The following is a 13,971-nucleotide window of genomic DNA, read 5'->3' as shown; positions in this document are numbered from 1 at the left end:
GTAATAACACAAAAAGGCAATTGAACTGCGAAGAAAAAATTTCGAGTCCGAGCGCAGTACCGACGAGAGAAGAGAATTAAGCGATAAAAAGAATAAGCCGTGCGAACATTTTAGTTAGCGCAAGTAACACAAGCCACTCAGCGAGTAGTGGCCCGATCAAATTACATTTTCGATACGGGAAACGCGATCAGGAGAAATTAATGCTTTTCGATTCCGGCGACGTTTTCTTTATAAAAGTAAAAAATTTGAAGGAGAAAACTGAAATTACCCTGAGAAAATCACTTTAGCGGGAATACCTGACCACAAAATGCATACGATTGGAAGTATACATGTGCATATTAATTTAGACGAGTCATAAAGCACACTCTATACGTGGTGAAAATGATTTCCCTATAGAATTACAAAGGGATATTAAGTCTCGATTTTCTAAAGAAACATTGAGTAGTTTACGATTACGATAAAAAAGAGTTGAAAATTGCAGATGTGCAGAGGAAGAGAAAAAAAAGCGAATTCTATATGAAAATCATGATGCGCCTACAGGAGGACATCAAGGATTGAAAAAACGGTCATCAAGGCATTGCAATAAGGAGAATACGATTGATGCATAATTGGCTTAGATTACGGCTGATGTAAAGCCGCGGTACATTAAAAAATGTGAGCTCTGTCAGAAGAATAAGCTTCCTCGAAGAATTAAGGCACCCTCGTCGATACAAATACACTTAGCCGACCTTTTGAGAAATGCGCGCTCGATGTAGTAAACCACTAACATTAACGGAAACAAAAATCAGTACCTATTAACCTTTCAGGATCACTTTACAAAACTTAAGAAGCTATACCGATTCCAAATATAACTTTTTTCTACTTTGGCGTTTCTCTAAGGAACCTAATCCCGAGTAGTTATCGGCAGCGATTGTCCTGTGAAGTTGGCACCGCAACTTTCTGCACCGCAAGTTTTCATGACAGTTCTACTGTACCCCAAATAGTTCTAGAGTTCCTGATAAGTTTCAGTAATAATTTCTTTTGATTTAGTTAAAAAAATGAAATTTGAAAATATGGTGCTATTTTCCCCTGGTACCTTATTAATAAAAATTGAACGTTTTAACAGCAGTTCTACTTGCATCCGCAATAGTTCTAGAGTTCCTGATAGATTTTAGCAATAGTTCTGTACATTAAATATATTTTAACAATTTTTAAATTGATTGCTGGCACCGCATCACAAGGTAAAGTACCACTCTCTGGCGAGTTCCAGCCAACTTTATGGCATTTTCTAACAGTTCTGCATAGTTCCAAAGTTTTTTGTAGGTTTCGTCGACAGTTCCGGTCTTTAGGCATTTTTAACAATTTTTTTATAGACGGCTGGCAACGCACTACAAAAGTAAACTACCATTTTATAGCGAGTTCCAAACGACTACATAACGTTTTTTCAATAGTTCTGCAATAGTTCCAAAAATACATTTCTGCATAAATTTTTGTTATAATTATATTGTAAGTTAATTTACAAATAAATATTATATTAATATTGAATATATTTGATGATCAATACTGTAATTATGTTGTAATTTACCTTAAATAAATCATATGGCTTTTTAATTTAATTAAAAAAGTTTCTCAAAATTAACTTAAATTAAAATATTTATTTTTTAACTAGAACCAATTAATCTTAACGCAAATTTAACAGAATTAGTATTTATTTACGTAACTTTTAACATAATAGAATTAATTTCATGATCAATTACTTCATTAACTTAGTTTAAAAATAGATCAACTAACCCAACTTTAAAATAAAAAATGTCAATTACAATACTAACACAATACATCAGATACCATAAAATTGGCTGAAGTTTAAATACCATAACGTTTCATATCTTATATCGCAGTGCCAGAATCAATTAAAAAAATTGTTTAAAATTATTAAAGACCGGAACTGTCGATGAAACCTACAAAAAGCTTTGGAACTATTGCAGAACTATTGAAAAATGCTATGTAATTGTTTGGAACTCGCTATAAAATGGTAGTTTACTTTTGTAGTGCGGTGCCAGCCGTCTAATAAAAAAATTGTTTAAAAAATGCTTAAAGACCGGAATTGTCGACGAAACCTACAAAAAGCTTTGGAACTATTGCAGAACCATTGAAAATGCTATGTAGTCGCTGTAAAATGGTAGTTTACTCTTGTAGTGCGGTGCCAGCCGTCTAATAAAAAAATTGTTTAAAATGCTTAAAGACCGGAACTGTCGACGAAACCTACAAAACTTTGGAACTATTGCAGAACTGTTAGAAAATTGCCATAAAGTTGGCTGGAACTCGCCAGAGAGTGGTACTTTACTCTTGTGATGCGGTGCCAGCAGCCAAATTAAAAAATTGTTGAAATATATTTAATGTACAGAAACTATTGCTAAATCTATCAGGATTCTAGAAACTATTGCGGGTGCAAGTAGAACTGCTGTTAAAACGTCAATTTTTGTTAATGAGGTGCCACGGAAAGTTGCACCTCATTTTTTAAAATTGCATTTTTTTTAACTAAATCAACGGAACTATTACTAAAACTTATCAGGAACTCTAGAACTATTTGGAGTGCAAGTAGAACTGTCATGAAAACCTGCGGTGCAGAAAGTTGCGGTGCCAACTTCACAGTGACGCAGCGATCCCGAACCGTATCCTGTAACGAGGGGACGACAATAGAGATATATCTGTATAGTTTTTAACGAAATGCGATTGATACCGAAGTTTCGAATAGTTCATATGTAGAACATATACTCCAAATAAATCGATTATTACGTGTAAACACAGTTGAATTGATATGTAACATATTTTCAGCTGAATACTTACTCATTAAACTTACGTAATTGTATTTTGCGCGTATGTTAGTTGTAGGACCTGTTCTATGAGTTTGCGCTGTAAGGCAATACCAATTAGCAATTAACTATTATTTATAAAGCAAAGACCTCAGACAGAATAATTCAATTTACAACATACAAACAGCGTCACAATAGCATATTTTTGTAATGAAAAATTATGTTTTATAATTTTTTTACATATGCAAAACAATTTCTCTATGCAGATAGATCGAATAAACATAAATTAATTTAAAATCTGTTGTGCACAACATTAATATTAATGTTATAGTAAAACCAGATGTCCATTAATTGAACAAAATGTTCACGAATTGATATTGACTCACCTCGAGACAGTACTAAAAGGAAAAAAATACAGGTTCTTGTCATGTTTGCTACAACGAATGATCAAAAGACGCAAGAAAACGCGAAAATGTTCAATTTGCGAAAGCCTGTCTGCGATAACGCTGGTTATTGACAATTAATGTACTGATTGCACTAAATAAATGTAAGTATAGTCCAATTTACTTTGAAAATTATTGTAATTGTTCATTTGTTAACCCCTGTTACCTGAATAAATATTTATCAATGTAATTCCGGGTCAAAACATCATTTTTCATCTAGTGGATACTCGGGTGTGTCTGTTAGCACATGTACTTTAACGTCATTTAATTTAGGTTAAAAAATTTTGAAAAAATTACTAGTGTGGCTTATAAAAAAGTTAAATAATGTCGATTCCGAGGATCAATTGAGATTTCAATTTATAAGCAAAAATACGAAGAAGAAGCACCCACGGATACCCGTTGTATACATAAGGATTAAGCGTAGATAGTCAATTTTGGGAAAAACTGACTTAATTATATTTGAAAAGGACGTGAAGATAGATCGAAAACGTTGTACTACATATCTAAATTCATAAATTACCAGTTGTGGTCAAATTAAAAAATCGTAATACGGATTCTTTGTTAATTATCACTGGCAAGTAAAAAAGGTTTCCTATTATTTAATATACCATATACTCACACAGCACTCTTTATCCTAGGGATGCCCCTGGGATGTCATTTTGGGATATCGCAATATCGTTGGATATCCGTGGACCTGCGATCCGAGAGATATCCAAGAGATGCACAAATATCCACTGATTTGATATCCTGTAGATATCTCAAAACGATATCCAGAGGATGTCCAAAGGATTTCCTGAGATATCGTAATATACCCTAGTAAAAAAATTTGTTAGAATTAAAAAAATTTTTTTCAGGATTTCTATAAAAATGTTTCGATTTTTTATAATTGAAACGTTTCCGGAAAAATTTTAAAAATAAAAATTTTGATTAATTAAAAAATTTTTTGAATATTTCTAAGTATTTTTGAGAGTTTCTAAGAATTGAAAAAAACTTGAACAAAAAATAAAAAAATTCTATTATTTTTACGGCAATTTTGTAAGAGAAAGAAGACTAATAATAACACATGTTTCCGCCAAGCCGTCGTACCTGTTAAAGCATGTTTAATAGTTTAATATCTCTATACCTGAAAAAACGGTCACCCATCCAAGTGTCAACCTCGCCGATGTCGCTTGACTTTGAAGACCGTACGCATTCTAACGCTTCGTGGTGATCCATAACACTTCTTGTTTATGGATTCATATTTGTTATAGATCATTACAATAGATGTTGTCAGAAAGATAAAACATGTATAGTTAACTTATATTTTTATAATAAATATGAAGTTTTACAATTTTTGTTACTTTTTTTACTATTTTTATATATGCGCGCAAAAGAGTATGTAGACTAACTTATTAAAAAATCAGTTTTTGCTCTGTTTGTATAAAATAAAAAATTTTTTAATGTCATTTTTTATAATTTTTTAGTATTGTAGCATATTATTAATATGCCACATTGTTTCCATAAGTGTATTTTCTTTATGTTCTGACGTTTTAATCTATGTTTCTTAAATATTTAATTTACGCTTCTGTCACTCTTTTGTTACATTATAATTAACTTTCTCTTTACACTTGATTTATGCTCCATTAATTGTAGAGATAAAAAAGATCTGATGGGATATTATTGGATGTAATAGGATATCGTAAGATATTAATGAATATCTTACAATATTTTATAATATTTTAAGATATTTTTTTGGGATATCGAAATGTATTAATAAGATATCATATGATATCTTAAGATATTTTACGATATTTTAAGATATTTTTGTAGGATATCCCGGAGCTACTCATTGAGATATCCGTGGATCGCCTTCGTCTGTCTGGGATAATTTGGGATATCCTCAGGATAAAGTGTGCTATGTGGGTATTAGAAGGTTTCCTATTGTTTATTATATTTAAAAAGTATTATAGATGCTTAACCCAGATAGGTACCTGTGGAACCCGAAATTTTTAAAATTTTTATCGTTTTGTTATTAATTTTTATTAAGCAATGTTACACATTGTTATTAAACATTGTTATTAAACAATCAAAAATATGAGTGTCTCCATTTGGTACTACATTTCTAACAGATTTTCGCCTCACTTTTGGAGGCGAAATTAGTCTTAGTTCGGTCTCCTGGTTCTAGTCTTCATCATTAAGCATCGTACTACGCATCGCTTTTTTGTTTATTATGATTTTCGTGTTGTTTTTTAAGAAACAAAAAAAAAACATGAATAATGCTTCGTGTTATCCATGATACTTCATGTTATGCATACATTCAAGAGGCACGGTAGTGCTTCGCGCCAAGTGTACGCGCAGCGAGGCACCACCGTGCTTCTTTTACGGCGAGACGTCGTTTGCGAGAAGACCGTAATTATCGGATCTCAATAATGACGAGCCGATGGAGTTCTCAATAGGGTTAATAGATGCTCGTACCCAATTTATATAATAAAGTTTTTTTATTTCCGTTACGTTACGTGATTTACAAGCGGAGATATCGCGATTAAAATTTTTCGCCCAAGAATAAATTTGATTAAGAAACATCGTAGTCGTTATTATTGTCATCGTCGTCGTCCGGCTAAGTGGTGGGGATTTGTACTTTTACTTTTTTGCCATCAGATGGCTGTATGATCACATGTTTAAACCTTGTACCATATATATGTCGAGAACGATTAGAGATATGATCTTAAATAAAAAGGACTATATCAGAGGTTTTCGAATTAATTAATTAATTATTTAATTAGTTAAACCTTGTAACGTGTATATCTCGAGAACGGTTGGAGATACAAACTTGGGACAAGTATTAGTATTATCAGAGGTCTTTGAATTAATTAATTAATTAAATAATTAATTAATTAATTAATTAAACCTTGTAACGTGTATATCTCGAGAACGGTAGAGATACAAACTTGGGATAAATATTAGTATTATCAGATGTCTTCGAATTAATTAATTAATTAAATAAATAAATAATTAATTAATTAATTAAACCTTGTATTATGTATATCTCGAGAACGGTTGGAGATACGAACTTGAGATAAGCATTAGTATTATCAGATGTTTTCGGATTAATTAATTAATTAAAATTTAATTAACTATTAATTAATTAATTAAATTTTGAAACATGCAAATCTCGAGAACGGTTGCAGATGCGAACTTGGGATAAGCAGTGGTATCATCAGAACACTTTAGAGACTTTATGCTTATCTATAATTAGGTAATTAATTAATTAATAAACCTTGTAGCATGTGTATCTCGAGAACGGTTAGAGATACGAACTTGGGAGAAGCACTAATATTATCGAATATCTTCGCATTAATTATTAATTAAATAATTAATTATATATTAATTAATTAAATTTTATACTATGTATATCTCGAGAACGTTGGAGATACGACCTTGGAATAGGCACTAGTATTATCAGATGTTTCGGATTAATTACATAATTAAAATTTAATTAATTATTAATTAATTAGTTAAATTTAAAAATGCAAATCTCGAGAATGGTTGAGATACGAACTTGGAATTAGCATTAGTATTATTAGATGTCTTCGGATTAATTAATTAATTAGAATTAATTAATTAATGTTTTGTTTAAACATGTTGTAGTAAGTTAATCATAGCTTCATGGATTTAAGTTGCCTAACACACAAAATATATAATATCCGCACAGAATTACCTTTTTTTAAAAAAAGGTAAAGAAAAGACGCCAAATGTATGTGCGTGCGTGCGTGCATGTGTGTCTTTAAGGTTTTACTATGCTTAGTTTGGATATATGAGACAGTACAACCATATGTCTGGGCAATTTTTTTGTGACAGAATATTAGACTTCAATTGCATCGCATTATTTGATGTCTAAAAGAATGTTTATTAGGTTATTTATAATAAAAGTGTGAGAGAATGTTAGGTCGTATTTCCGCGTGTCGCAACAAAAAAAAACAATGATACGCATACATACAAGTAGACATTTTCAATATGGAAGAAAGATAATATACATAATTTTATACATATACACAAGCGGATAGAAATACAAAAATGATAGACATACTAACTGTACTAATTTGGACGTAATTTTTTTCAATGTGGAAGCATGTGAAAAAGGAAGTATTAATCTGAAATAGTGTTAGTTAATATGTCTAGGCATTTCTATTTGCTTGAGTATGTGAGAGAATATTAAGCTTTTTGTCGCGTAATTTAGTTTGTTAAAAGCCTAATTTATAAGCAATAAAGTAAACTTGAGAAAATGTTAATTTTCGTATTGTCGCAACAAAAAAAACAAAGTTATACACATACACATATGCAAGCAGATAAAAATATTTAGACATACTGACTATATACTATTGCAGAGTATATCTTTTCAATGTGAAAGCATGTGAAAAAACAGATATACTCCGATATATAGTTAGTAAGTTTATGCTCCGTATTATGCTCTATATATGTGTATTAGACCTTATACGCATTATTTATAAAAATAATTGTGAAATAATTAATGAAATAAACATGTGAATATTACAGATAAAGAATAAAAACCAATAACTTTGTTTTGTTATTTTAATTAAATCTGAGTCTCAATCTTTAATTAGATCTTGAAGACCTTCATATATATTATAAAAAGAAATAATCCAATGAACACAATAATGTTTGAAAAATATTTTTTGTAATGTTTGAGAAACATTTTTAAAACATTTTTAAAAACATTAAAAAAACATTTAAATAATGGGATAAGTCCCCTTTTTCTCATGAAAAAAATGTTTATTTTACATTTAAAAATATTTTGTTATTATTTTTAATAACATTATTTAACGTTTAAACTAATTTTTTTTTAATATTTACTGAACATTTGTTTAATGTTTTAAGAGCAAAAAATTGTTTGCATTATTCAATCATTTTGATAAATTCAACGTAACCTCACCAGTCCAGCATCGCTTAATTTCTACGATAACTTAGGGGAGAAGACTACATGTTTCAGCCAACCCACAGTCGTACCTGTGAACATGTTTAATTTATACGCCCGAAAAAAACGGTCACCCATCCAATTGTTAGCCACCGTCGACGTCGCTTGACTTCGAAGATCGTACGCAACCTAACACTTTGTGATGATCCATGAGTACTTCATGTTTATTCATACATATTGTTATAGATCATTTCAATAGCTGTTGTCAAAAGAATGAAACATGTATAGTTAACTCATGTTTTTTATAATTAACATAAAGTTTTAGAGTTTTTTACTAATTTTTACATATGCGAAATAGCTACATGTAGAATTACTTATGAAAAGATCTATTTTTGCTGTGTTTGTTAAAAAAATGAAGAATAGATGTCATTTTTTATAATTTTTGAGTATTGTTAATATGCCATATTGTTTCGATAATATATATATTGTCTTAATCTTCACTTTCTTTATGTTCGATGTTTCAATTTGTGTATCTTAGAGGTTTCATTTATACGCTTTTAACACTCTCATTATATAGATTCACTGTTCTTTTACACTTGATTTATGCTCCATAATTAGTAACGCTTTCTAACCAGGAGTCAAATATTAAAAAAAAATATTTTTAACTTTTTAAATGTGAAATAATACTACATAAATATCCCAGACAGCACACGGATATCCTAACGACATCCATAAGATGTCTTTACCCAGGTAGCAAGGTGTCGTCTAAAAGACGTCATTTTTGGGTCATATCCCATACAGCACAGAAAGATTGCAGCAACATTGTGGCAACATTTCAACGCAAGATTGCAATATTGCATAAACGTTGTGAAATGTTGCTGCAAGGTTGCTGCAAGATTGCAGCAATGGTAAAATGTCCGCTTTTAGAAATATTGTTACGTAATATTTTAGCAATATTGCAGTAAATATGTATGCAATATTATTCAGAAAAATTATTCAAAATATTCATCTAATTTTAAATAACTATTTTGAATTTAACAAATACAGAGTGATTAGTGAAACTTCAACCAAAGATAAACTTTGCAAGTTTTGTCTTTTATCTTATATAAGTACATTATAAGATGAGAGAGACAAACTTACAAAATTTATCTTTTGGTTGACGTAATCACTCTGTTGTTAAATTCAAAATATAGTTAGAATTGATCGGATGATCGTTTGGTTGATGTCACTATAATCACTCTGTACTTGTTAAATTAAAAAATACAGTTATTTAAAATAATTTTGAATAACCTTGTACTCTGTTATACACAAATCTACATAATAATAGTTTACACACAAATTAAAACTACTCCAGAATGCATGTATCTCCATAGATGAAAAATTGTAAATAATATAGAACGATCACTTTTACATTATTTTGAAAAGTTACTGTAATATATTTATTCAAACTGTATTGAATATTAATTTTTCTATTTTCGCTATTTTAATAATATTTTAAATGTTGCTGCATCATTGCTGAAGTAATATTGTAAAATAATGTCTTTGCAATATCTCTAAAACATTACATCGCAATATGCAATGTTGCAACGTTGCAGCAATGTTGCTGCAAGCTTTTGTGCTGTATGGGATTATGACGAAGCAGACGTCACTAATTGACGTCTTAATGACATTAAAATGACGGTTTAATGTCACAGACCGTTGACGTCACAATAAAAACGACATTTTACGTCATTTTTATGACTATCCCAGGTAGTAAAAGTCGCCGTTATTTTTGACGTTTTAGAAAATATTTCGGGTATATGTTCTACATATGCGTACTTGCATTGTGAAAATATTGAAATAACATAATTATAATCGAAAAAAAAATTTACGTTGTTCTCAACAAGCATCGTTACCCACCACACCATGGTCACATCTGGGATTGCCCACTTCCGCGGTCACCTATCCAATTCTGAACCGCCGTCCGTCGACGTTGCTTGACTTCGAAGATCGTACGTAACCTAACACTTCGTGATGATTCCTAAACACTTGTTGCTCATGATACATATATACACTACTTAAAAAAATTATGACATCATTAAATTTCGGCCAAATTGGCAAATTGAAAAAGTATAACTCAGCGAAAATCATCGTAGGATCATGAACTTTTTTCCAAATTAAAGCCTGAAATCTCTACTTTAAGAAACTATGGGAAAAGTCAAAGGCCGCGTTTAAAATTTATTAAGAAGGAAAATGGTCAAAATGGGAAAGGGGAATTCAATTCTAAAGAATGTTGGTCTTGCGGAAAAAGTAGGGCATTTTCGGTTTGAATGCCCTGAAAATGTGGGAAACGCGGTTTAGTTGATCTCAGCGGGGTGAGATCGACTGGAATTTTTAATTCCCCGAATCTGAAAAAATGATTTTGAATAGAATTAAGAGTAGTTCTAAGAATTTTTATTTAAAAGGAAAATTAGAAATAAGAATTGTTCTTTTAAGATAGATACGGGCTCCGATGTTTCAATTGTGAGTAAAAAGTTTTCTAGAAATAAAGGAAAAAGAATTTTATTAAAAATGTGAATTTAAGTTATCCTACTGGTGAAAAGTTCCAATTTTGTTTAAAGTCTTTGTCAATATTCAAATGGGTAGATTTTCGAAGAAAGTTGCTATGTTTGTAGCTGAAATTTGTGACGAATGTCTTTTGGGAGCAGACTTTTTGAGTTCTGTTAATTTTGATAAAGTTCTCAAATCGTTTTTCGAAAAAGAAGATCCTAGAAAAAAAAAATTTATCTTGCTCTTGTTTTCTGAAAATCAGGAGTTTTTCGAAGAAAACCAAGTTATCTTAAAAGAACTTTTGGGGGTTCGGGGGGGCACCACCGCCGGTAAGCGACGGAGGGGCCCCGCCGAGACCCCGCCTTCGGTGGAAGGGCGACAAAGAAGCCGAAGGTCCAAGGGACCCAGGCTTACGCAGATGCCGCGGACCCCCTAACGAGGGTGATTGTCGCGGAGGGGTACCCCAGGAAGCGCTAACCGTTGAGCGGGTGGCGCAACTAAGGGGTGCGGTCTTTAAGGAGATCCAGGGATCCAGGAGGGTCCCCTGCCCAGATTCGACAGCACCTCTTTGCGGGCAGGGGCTGCGTCGTCAGATGCGCGGATGCGGAGTCGCTGAGTTGGCTAGAAAGTCGAATCAGCGGCATCGTACCGTGGGAGGGCGCCAGGCTCAAGGTGGTGGGACTGGAGATGCTGCAAAGGCAGTGCAGGGCAGTGGTATGGGTCCCGGGTCCACCTGTGGGCGCGGCCGCTGTCCTGGGCTGCTAGAGCGGCAGAACCCGGGGATCAGTACTTCGGGCTGGCGTGTGCATGCGGAGAACGTGGGGCTACCTGCGAGGGCAGAAACCTCGTTCTCGGCATTCCCGAGTCCAGTGTCCTCAGCTGAAGGCACTGGATTTCAGGCCTCATCTCGGGATGGACCGGGTTACCTTCAAGGTGACCGGGGCATCCCAGGATGGAAGGATAAGGGCAAGGGAGGGCCCGACCCAAAGGCCTCGTCTTCACAGTAGACGGGACCGGGGTGGGCTTCACCCAGATTAACTTGCACCACAGCAAGGGAGCCTCGGCTGCTTTGGCCAGGCGCCAAGCTAGGGTGCACACAGCCATATCACTAATACAAGAACCCTGGCTAGTCCGGGGGGGTATTAGGGGTCTGGCGGGGTGCGGAAGACTATTCAAGTCTCCGCAAGATGAACGACCCAGGGCCTGTGGGCTGTCAAGGGTTAGAGGCCCAACTGCTGCCGAATTTTCTGTTCCAGAGACCTGGTGGCGGTTGTGATCGAGGCCATCAGTGAGACTAGGACTAGAAGGAGGGTGGTGGTGGCGTCGGGTTACTTCCCACACGAGGAGGACGACCCACTACCATCGGACCTGGTGGTTCGCCTGGTGGAGTACTGCCAAAAGGAGCAGCTTTCCCTCATTTTGGGGTGCGATGCGAACGCGCACCATACGGTGTGGGGAAGCACGGACACCAACAGGAGAGGAGAGAAGCTATTGGAATTTCTGGTGTCTACCGACCTGGAAATTCTCAATAGAGGTAACGAGCCCACCTTTGTCACTGCGGTGAGAAGGGAGGTGCTGGATCTAACTGTCTGTTCTAGGCGGTTGGTATGGGAGGTGACCGCTGGAGGGTCTCCGATGAACCCTCATTGTCGGATCACAGACAGATCACCTTCAGACTGGCAAAGGCCAAGGCGAAGGTGAGGACTGTAAGGGACCCAAGGAAGACGGACTGGGATTCATTCCGTGAGGACCTGGCTGTCGCTCAGGGAGTTCCCCAAGAGACACGGGACCTCACAAGAGATCGAGCTGTGTGTCGAGCACCTGCAAAGGGCGCTCATCAACAGCTTTGAAAGCAACGTCCGGAGAGGACGGTAAGGAATGACAGGAAGGTTTCCTGGTGGAGCCCAAAGCTGCAGGATCTCAGGGGTGCGGCACGTCGGGCCTGGAATAGAGCCAGGAACACGGGCCGCCAGGCTGACTGGGACCTTCACCGAAGGGCTCAGAAGGTCTACAGAGACTCTGTGGTAAGGGCAAGGAAGGAGAGCTGGAGAAGATTCTGCGAGTCGGTGGAGGGGATACCCGAAGCCGCCAGACTAGGCAGGATCTTGGCTAGAAGTCGGGACGCGGCCTTGGAGGCCATCCGGCTCGATGACGGGACGATGGTTTCCGGGAACGTTGCCTGACCCACCTGCTGGAATCGAATTTTCCGGGCTTCTGTAGAGACCCGGGAGCAGACATCCAGCAGGAAACCTTGGACCCATGCAGGGCACGAGAGAATGACTGGTCTCTTGCAGCCAAAATTGTGAGGCCCGACAGGGTCAAAAGGGCTGTAGGAGGTTTCAAGCCCTTCAAGTCGGCTGGACCGGACCGGTCTTCCGGCCCTTCTTCAGGAGGGGCTGGAACAGATCACGGGGCCGCTCACGCGGACAATGAGGGCTTGTTTGGCCCTGGGCTATACGCCCAGAGCTTGGAGACAGGCGAGAGTTGTGTTCATCCCCAAGGCGGGAAGAACGGGATACAGCTCCGCCAAGGACTTTCGTCCAATCAGCCTGACGTCCTTTCTTCTAAAGACGTTGGAAAGGCTGGTGGATATCTACATACGGGATGTGGTTCTGCTGCGGCATCCGCTGCACGCGAACCAGCATGCGTATCGTACGGGGTATTCCACCGAAACGGCGCTTCACTCTGCTGTATCGTTCATCGAGGAGCAATTGGAGAAGAAGGGTTACGCGGTGGGCACCTTCCTAGATATTGAAGGTGCTTTTAACAACACACCGCATGAGGTGGTATGTAAAGAGGCTGCTCGCAGAGGTGTGCCGGAGAAAATTGTGGAGTGGATCAAAGGCATGCTCAAGCGGCAGGTAACGGCCTCACTGGGAACGGTGAGTGTCAGTGGCTGGGTGGAGAGAGGGTGCCCTCAGGGAGGGGTTCTTTCTCCACTCTTGTGGTGTCTGGTGGCAGATAGTCTGCTCGGAACACTGAATGAGAGGGGGATTTTTACATTGGGATATGCGGATGACCTGGCTATCCTAGTACGAGGCCCCTTCTTGGAAACACTTCTGGAGCTCACGCAGGGAGCATTGGAGGTAGTCGAGGAGTGGTGTGGCAGGACCGGTTTGTCGGTAAACCCACTGAAGACCGGGCTTGTGGTATTCACTCGCAAGTACAAGGTAGGTCCGGTGGAAGGGCCAGTCCTTGGAGGAACGAGATTAGTCCCAACCGGGACGGCTAAATATCTGGGGGTAATCCTAGATAGGAAGCTGGCTTGGAGGGAACATCTTGAGAACCGATGTAA

Source organism: Monomorium pharaonis, unplaced genomic scaffold (genome assembly GCF_013373865.1).
Source record: "Monomorium pharaonis isolate MP-MQ-018 unplaced genomic scaffold, ASM1337386v2 scaffold_469, whole genome shotgun sequence".
Lineage (NCBI taxonomy): Eukaryota > Metazoa > Arthropoda > Insecta > Hymenoptera > Formicidae > Monomorium > Monomorium pharaonis.
The sequence above is the reverse complement of the archived record's forward strand: the minus strand, read 5'-3'. Positions refer to the sequence as shown.